This window comes from Bos indicus, chromosome 19 (genome assembly GCF_029378745.1).
Source record: "Bos indicus isolate NIAB-ARS_2022 breed Sahiwal x Tharparkar chromosome 19, NIAB-ARS_B.indTharparkar_mat_pri_1.0, whole genome shotgun sequence".
NCBI lineage: Eukaryota > Metazoa > Chordata > Mammalia > Artiodactyla > Bovidae > Bos > Bos indicus.
In genome coordinates, this window is record NC_091778.1 from 950,809 (window position 1) to 960,106 (window position 9,298).

The 9,298-nt window shown below is 34.4% G+C and overlaps 1 pseudogene; it reads right to left on the bottom strand.

The window, feature by feature from the left end:
• Window positions 1–5,356: 5,356 nt before the first annotated feature.
• On the bottom strand, window positions 5,357–6,352 carry LOC139177696 (olfactory receptor 4P4-like; annotated as a pseudogene).
• Window positions 6,353–9,298: the final 2,946 nt, after the last annotated feature.

The window sequence follows — 9,298 nt, forward strand, 5'->3', positions numbered from 1 at the left end:
TATGTAATTGCAGTAGCCAGTCCCTTCTTCAGGGGATCTTCCAAACTCAAGGATCACACCCAGGTCTCCTGCATTGCAGGCTGATTCTTTATCATATGAGCCACCAGCAAAGCCTTAGAATGCTGGAGTGAGTAGCCTATTCCTTCTCCAGTGGATTTTCCCAACCCAGGAATCAAACTGGGGTCTCCTGAATTGCAGGAAAATTATTTACCAGCTAAGCTACCAGGGAAACCATCATAAAAGCAACAGGGTATTCAATCTCTAAAGGGCAAGTAATGAATATCCAAACTTCCTTTTAGCATTCCAAATCCTTTTGTATTGTCCATGTGACCTTCTTATGTTTCTGATCTATCACAAACAGTAATGATTTAAATCAAAGAATATTTTGAAGTCAAACAGAAATTTAAATTTATTAAATAAACTGTCATACTCCTTGAAACATTTGCTTACTTGATAGAAATTGTTTCTACAAGTAGCATGATGTATGGTTTATAATAAACATCAAATGAATAAATATAAGTATTTACAGTAAGCAGAATGACAAACACCTATAATATTGTCTTCCCTGGTCGGCAAGATCCCCTAGAGAAGGGCATGGGAACCCACTCCAGTATTCTTACCTGGAAAATCCCATGGAAACAGAAGCCTGGGAGGCTACGGTCCATGGGGTTGCAAAGAGTCAGACACGACTGAGTAATTTAGCATGAGTCTGGTGTTGTCTAATTGATTATGGAATTTTAGCTCAGGTCCATGTTACTTTACCAATGTGGTTATTTCCTCAGATCTATAGTTGAAATGGACAAACTGCAACCAACAGATTCTTATTGTTGTTCATTGTACCATAATCCACTATGTTGATCCATTTCATTGATGATAGGCTGACTGCATCTTCTAATCAAGAAGCAACAATTACTTTAGATTTTTATTGTAAGACATTTCTGTGTCAAATGTTAGAATAAATCCAAATAAAATTCAGAGTACCAAACTCAGTGTTAATTTATAGGCACAGTGGTATGGGGCATATCAAGGTATTCCTTTTAACATGAAAGTTAACTTGTTCCTTCTGTCCTCTCCTATAACCAAAGAAGATGCATTGTGCCCAGTGGACTTCACTGTTCTTTGGAGAAAGCACTTTTTTTTTTTTATGTGGGTGTATTTCAATGGTCCATTTGTAAAGGGATGCAAAGAGCTGCTAGTATTGAGTGAGGTCCAGAAAAAGAAATAGCTTTGCCACAGGTTCAGATTGTCATTCAAGCTTCTCAGTCACTAGGGACAAATGGTTCAGTAGATCTACAGTTCTTGATGTGTCAGTGGAGAGAGGGCTGTGGGAGTCTTTGGCAGGCCTCCACATGTGAACTGCATTGCAGGCACTTAGGATTATGTACCAAAATCTTGTGATCCTTTTCAGATAACTACTCTCATTTTTAGAAATAGCTCCTGGCTTGCTTAACAGAGACTGAATGCTAAACCATGGGTCACCAAGTTACTAGGCAACCTGGGTTGCCCATCATGAACTTGTTGCTGGACCCATCAATGACATTTGCTTGGGTATACACAGTAATAGTTCATTAGTCATTAATTTCATCAAATGGAAGCACAGTATATGTAATCAGGCTAAGTTGGTATGTGTGTGTGTTCAGTCAGTCAGTCATGTTTGACTCTTTTTGGCCCCACGGTCTGTAGAACACCAGGTTCCTTTGTCCAGGGAATTTTCAAGAAAACTGGAGTGGGTTGCCATTTCCTACTCCAGGGGATCTTCCTGATCCAGGGATCAAACCCTTGTCTTTTGCATCTCTTGCATTGGCCAGTAGATTCTTTATTTTTTTTTAATATTTTAATTGATTTATTTTTTTAACTGAAGGAAAATTACTTTACAGAATTTTGTTGTTTTCTGTCATGCATCAACAAGAATCAGCCATAGGTGGACCCATGTTCCCCAAGCTCCCTCCCATATCCCTCCCCATCCCACCCTTCTAGATGTCACAGAGCCGCTGTTTGGTTCCATGAGTCATACAGCAAATTCCCATTCTTTACCATTGCATCATAAACTCAAAAGTAGAAAATTGAGTGCTACAGTCCCATTCTGGAAAATCCCTAAAGATCAGAAGGAAAGTATCTCCACTCAGTCAATGAAACTTCAAGCAGTGTACGTGGTTTTTCACTTTGCTTGGAAGGAAAAATATCCACATTTGTACTGTATACTGATTCATGATTTTGATCAATGGTTTGGCCAGTTGGTCAAGAGACTTGGAAGGAACATGGTTGGAAGATAAACAAGAAAATAGAAGCAAAAAGTATATTTACCTACTTTTTTAAGATATATTTAAAAAAATGTGTGTGTTACATGCTACAATGTAAAAATTGGGGTGACACCACTTGCTACTACCTTTAGAAATCTATTAGCAAAATCTGTGCTTTCTATTGTCATTAACTTAGGTTTCGCCCACTTAGAGGTCTTATTTCCAAAGGGAGAAATGATTCATGAGGAGACACAACAATGCTGTATTGATCTGAGAGTTAAGACTCCTGCCTGATCACTTTCGGCTCCTCATGCTTCTGAATGAACAAGCAAAAATGTAAGGTAATGTGATCCTGACTGCTAAGGAGAATTGGACTACTCCTCCTAAAAGGAGAGAAGAAAATATGTCTGGAATATAGTAGGTCCCAAAGGGCCCCTCCTGAGTTACCATATCTGATGATTAAGATCAATAAAAACTGCAACAGCCAATCCATTTACAATTACTAATGGTCAAGAGTTTTCAGCGATAAAGGTCTATGCCATCCCACCAGGCAAAGATAATGAACAAATTAGGTGATTATTGAAGGCACAATCATTCTTCTTTGCTAAAACAGCTCCACTTAATTTTATCTCCCTTTTTACTGTTTTCTGCTCTTTAGTCTTCTTTGTACAGTGCCTCCTAATGATAATAACTCTTGTATTTATATATTCTAAAATTCTTCCATTATTTTAACTCTATTTCTTTTCATAAAATCCCATTATCCAGTTCTTTCTCTATTATGATATTTTCAGTGTATCTTAAATGACCTTATTTTTAAAACCTATTAAACTTGCACAAAAGACCTTTTCATAAAAGGTGAAAAGTTTTAGTATTTTTTACCCCTTAATTTACTAGAAAATCTTTCTGAGAGTCTTTTCTTCACTTAGTTATAAGATATCCTCTAAGCAGTGTACCACAATGTATTTGTTAATCAGTAAAACTTAATTTTTAGAGAGGTTTTAGGTTCATGGCTAAACTGAGATTAAAGTACAGAGATCCCATATACCTCCTGTCCCCACAATGGGACACTCTCCCCCTCAGAGGGATACACTTGTTAAAATCAAAGGAACGTACAATGATGTATTTGTATTACCCCAATTTTATAGTTTACATGAGGGTTCACTCTAAGTACTGTATATTTTGAGGATTTTGACATATACATTGATAAGATTCAAAATTATAGAAACAAGCAGAAGAATTTCACTGCCTTAAATATCCTTGGTGCTCCACCTATTCATCCTTTTCCCTTCCCTAATCCTTTACATTCATTTATACTTTTTCTGTCTCCATAGTTTTGACTTTTTCAGAATGTCATACAGTTGAAATTATATAGCAGGTAGCCCTTTCAGTCTGGTTTTTTTCATTTGGTAATATGCATTCAAGTTTCCTGAATATTTTTTCAGTTTAATAGCTCATTTATTTTTAACTCTGAATAACATTTCATTGTCTGGATGTACTACAATTTATTTATTCATGTCCTATTGAGGGACATCTTGGTTGCTTCCAAGATTTGGTAATCATGAGTAAAGCTGCTATAAACATTCATGTGTAGCAAAACTGCTTTCTTCGTGTGTGTGTGTGTGTGTGTGTGTGTGTGTGTGTGTGTGTGTGTGTGAATTTGAATCTGTTTATAGGCCACATTTTGTCTTTTTACTAGTTTTTATTTTGTTTTGTCTTGTTATTTTTCCCCTTTCATTTTAACAGCTCAGTTGGTAAAGAATCTGCCTGCAATACAGGAGACCCTGGTTTGATTCCTGGATTGGGAAGATCCCTTGGAAAAGGGATAGGCTATGCACTCCAGTATTCTTGGGCTTCCCTTGTGACTCAGCTGGTAAAGAATCCCACCTGCAGTGCAGGAGATATGGGTTCAATCCCTGGGTTGGGAAGATCCCCTGGAGAAGGGAAAGGCTACCCACTCCAGCATTCTGACCTGGAATATTCCACGGACTGTATAGTCCATGGGGTTGCTAAGAGTTGGAGACAACTGAGTGACTTGCACTTTCATTTTAACAGGAGTGGGCTTTCATTCTGGATACAATGACTAGCCACTTACTTATAAATTTAGGAACATAATTTTATTATACAACTCCTTAATTAATATTGGAAATGGTACTAAATTCAGGTCATTAGGTGCAAAGCAAGTAAATTTGTTTACAGTGATCTGAATTATTGATTCTACCTTTGTATCATTATTATTTTCTTTTTTAGCTTTTAATTTTTTAACTTTATTTATTTATTTTTTATTTTTTTAACTTTACAATATTGTATTGATTTTGCCATATATCAACATGAATCCACCAGGGTATACAGGTGTTCCCCATCCTGAACCCTCCTCCCTCCTCCCTCCCCGTACCATCCCTCTGGGTTGTCCCAGTGCACCAGCCCCAAGCATCCAGTATCGTGCATCAAACCTGGACTGGCGACTCGTTTCATATATGATATTATACATCTTTCAATGCCATTCTTCCAAATCATCCCACCCTCTCCCTCTCCCACAGAGTCCAAAAGACTGTTCTATACATCAGTGTCTTTTTTGCTATCTCATATACAGGGTTATCATTACCATCTTTCTAAATTCCATATATATGCGTTAGTATACTGTATTGATGTTTTTCTTTCTGGCTTACTTCACTCTGTATAATAAGTTCCAGTTTCATCCACCTCATTAGAACTCATTCAAATGTATTTGAATACATTTGGCAGTTTGCCCTAGTATTACTCAGCCATTTAAAAAAATACATTTGAATGAGTTCTAATGAGGTGGATGAAACTGGAACTTATTATACAGAGTGAAGTAAGCCAGAAAGAAAAACATCAATACAGTATACTAACGCATATATATGGAATTTAGAAAGATGGTAATGATAACCCTGTATATGAGATAGCAAAAAAGACACTGATGTATAGAACCCTGTGGTGGATTCATTTTGCTATTTGGCAAAACTAATACAATTATGTAAAGTTTAAAAATAAAATAAAATTTAAAAAAATAAAATAAAAGACTTCAGAGAAAAGGGAATAATTACAGTAAAGTATATTATGAGAGATAAATGTATCTGACAGTGGAAAAATAAAGGTTATTGAATTAAAAAAAAAATAGTTGCTACTCTAAATATCTCTTTGCTGAACAACTTGTTCCTTAAAGGTATGCTTCCTTTGAAAACAAAGTTTGATACTAAATTTTTCCAAGTATTTTTCATCTCTGCATTTCTTAGAGTATAGATTAAGTGATTGAACATGGGGGCAATGATGGTGTAAAATAGTGCAAATACCTTATCCTCAGGGAAAATAGTGGGAGGTCTAAGATAGATAAAGATAACAAGTACAAAAAATAAGATGAACACAGTGATATGAAACCCACAGATAGAGAGGGCTTTGTGTCTTCCCTCGTTTGAACGATTATTTAAAGTGAATAATATAATGCTATAGGAAACAAACAAGGCAGCAAATGTAACTAAGTCAAGCATTCCTGAAAAGGCAATCACAAGAACACCTGTGATGTAGGTGTCAGTACATGAAATTTTTAGCAATGGAAAAATATCACAGAAATAGTGATCAATTTCATTAGGACCACAGAAAGGCAAGCTGATTGCCATAAAAAATTGAGGAAAAGAACGGACAGCTCCACCCGCTCAAGCAGCTAAGAGGAGAAGATTGCATCTTGTTCTATTCATGACAATCACATAGCGGAGAGGCTTGCAGATGGCAACATAGTGATCAAAAGCCATGGCAGTAAGAATAAAGATCTCAGTACCTCCAAAGAAGTGCATGATAAGGACCTGTAGCATGCAATCTCCATAGGATATAGTCTTTCTCTCTACTAGCAGATCTCCAATTAGTTTGGGTGTAACGCTGGAGGTATAGCAGATGTCTATGAGGGATAAGTAGCTGAGAAAATAGTACATTGGTTGGTTAAAAAGAGGACTGTATTGAATGCAGAAGAGGATCAGAAGGTTTCCTACCAACAGGACAAGATAACAGAATAAGAATAACACAAAGGAAAATATTTGTATGTTCTGGTTATATGAAAGTCCTAGAAGAATTAATTCTGATATGTTTCTCTGGTTTTCCATTTGAGTTTAGTGTAGGTTATACACAAATGTTTCAGAAAAAAAGAAAATATATGCTTGGGTGAATATGAGCACACTAATATAAAATTTACCAAAAATACATTTACATGAATAAAATTTTAATATTAGTTATTGATTTAGTAAATGTTTTTAATCTCTCTTACTTTATAAATCTATTGCAAAACAATTTATAATGAAAATGATTATATAATTTAATCAATTATTTGTAAAATTTTAAAATATTTAAACATTATTTTGAAAATAAAAAGTTAATTGCTGTTAATAAAATATTGTACAAAACAAAGAAGGCTAATTGACCCAAGGAAAGAAAATATTCTTTTGTATATTTTTCAATTATTGTGGCCATATACATGAAGGCAACTTTCTTTCTTTTAAAATTATCTAACCAAATTCCCTGAATTATCTGGGATGAATCCCAAAGAAACACAAATTTGTTTAAAATCCCAGCTTGAACTGCTGAACATTAATTTAAATAGGGCATCCTAAGGTTTCTGTGATGGTTTAAGTGGTAAAGAATCTGCCTCAAAGCAGGAGACACTGGTTTGATCCCTGGGTTGGAAAGATCCCCTAGAAGAGGGAAAGGCAGCCACTCCAGTATTCTTGCCTGGAAAATCCCATGGACACAGGAACCTGGAGGGCTACAGCCCATAGCATCTCAAAGAGTTGGACACAATTCAGCATGTACACATACTCTGTGATCAAGCATAGTTAGTGGGTAAATCAATGTGATTGTTGTTACATAAAAAGGTAAAGAACTTTTGAGAAATATACATTAAGATTCATATTACAATTTATATTTTATTTATACATTATGATTTAAATTGCCAAAAATCTATAAATTAATTTATTTCTTATATTTATATTCCATGTGTTAAGACAAAATATGCATTACTGATATTGAAGTTTGCTTTGGATATTGGTAAAGAACAATAAATGTGAAGTTGCTCAAGTGTTTGTTGCTGGAAACTTCATGCCAAAAAAAAAAAAAAACAAAACAACTACTGTTAGTAAAATAGATGATATGACAACTTTCGGTCCAGTTATTCCCTCAGTGGCATGTGTTGCAGTAAAGAATTAATGAAATGTTTATAGATTTTCATCTTTTGTAACTAAGGGATAATCTTAAGATGCTTTTAATCGTGTAAAATAAGTGCAAGATAGAACAAGTTCACTTCTAGATGCTATTTTAACCACTAATGAGGAATTATTTGTCCACAGTGGCTTTGCAAAAGCTAGCACACTTTTAGTGTTTGAAGTCATATCCAGGCCACCATATGTCTATTTAAAAGAAAAAATAAAAAGCAAACAGAGAATTAATGTTTTTATAGCAAGTGCATGGTTTTCATATTTAAAAACTGTCAAGTCTAGGGCTTCACAAAGTTATTATTAATGCTATTTATAGTCTCAATGATGATTTTAGATGGCAAATAGTTAAGAGGCATTTAAAATGGCCTGCATGACACCAATTCTATTTTAAACTATTATTCAAAACTGCAATATCACAGAGGTTAAATTTTCTCATTATGCTACTTTGTTTCACTCTCACTATAAAGCTTTCACCCTGTTTTCACCAGAAATTAGCATTAATTCAAAAGTATTTAAAAGGTTTTTGTGGGGAGGTTGCAGTACATTGATCTGTTTTCTACATAATGGCAATTGATACATAGATTTTTTTGCATGTGAGGTTGAATAATATTGATATGTCAAATAAAAGCATTTATATAAAATTGATTTAAAGAAATGTATTATATAAGTGAAAGTGAAGTCTCTCAGTCATGCCGACTGTTAGCGACCCCGTGGACTGCAGCCCACCAGGCTCCTCCATCCATGGGATTTTCCAGACAAGAGTACTGGAGTGGGTTGCCATTTAGACAAAAATAAATAAATAAATAAATTGGAGAGAAATAACTTCATTAACCTGAATCTCTGACTATAGAAGAGACCTAGATAGAGAGTCAAAATAATTCCTCCGAATTGGAAGCTAATACACTAAAATGAGAAAAGACAAAAACCCTGATTCTTTTTTAATCTGTGGTTAAACAGGAGAGTTGAGATGAATGGGGAAGAAGTTATTACAAAGGGCAGCAATGAAAATAATGAATTTGGAATCCTCATCTGAGCAGAAAGCAACATGCAAATATCTGGTTAATGAATATCCAGTGTATCTTTCTGAGAATTTGCACTTGTAAAAAGATACTGTGTATTTAAAAGAAACACATTTAATCGATAATAGGTTAAAACAACATCTTCTGAGCTAATATAATGTAATTAATGGTGTTAACAGAGGTAAAAGGAAATGTGAAAAGGCAAGTGAGGAGAAAATATTGTCATAAAACAACATTTTGAACATGTGATAGTAAGGAAATCTATACAAAAACTGAAGACACAATAGATGAAATAAAGAATACCAGGCAACCAGTAAACAAATGGTTCAAGTAATGACAGCAAAGTTATGGGAAGGTTGAGGAGTGCTAAATTAACTAACCAGTGTGATTCTCAGGCTAATGGTTTAACATGTTTGAAAATATCATCTTATTTATCTTACAATTAAGATATTATTACATAATTCAGAAATTTGATGAAAAATATAAAATACCCAGTGATATATATGGTTCATAATACACTACTTTTTAACACTCATTTTTGTTTGAGTAAGTAGTTTAGCAGTCAAAGGAACTGTCATGCCTACATAAAAGTTCAACAAAAAGAAAAAAGAATTCCCACATAATTTTAACAAAATGCAATCATATAAGCATCAATTTCAATAATATGGTGATGAAAAAATTTCAATTAGTTTGATAATAGGTTGGTTATTTTAAGGCAATTTTTAACACATGTCAATTGTCTGATTTTCCTTGCATCATGAAACAATTCTCCAAAATTACTTTATTTCCTCATTTGAAAATAACTTTGCTGTTCGTTATGCTG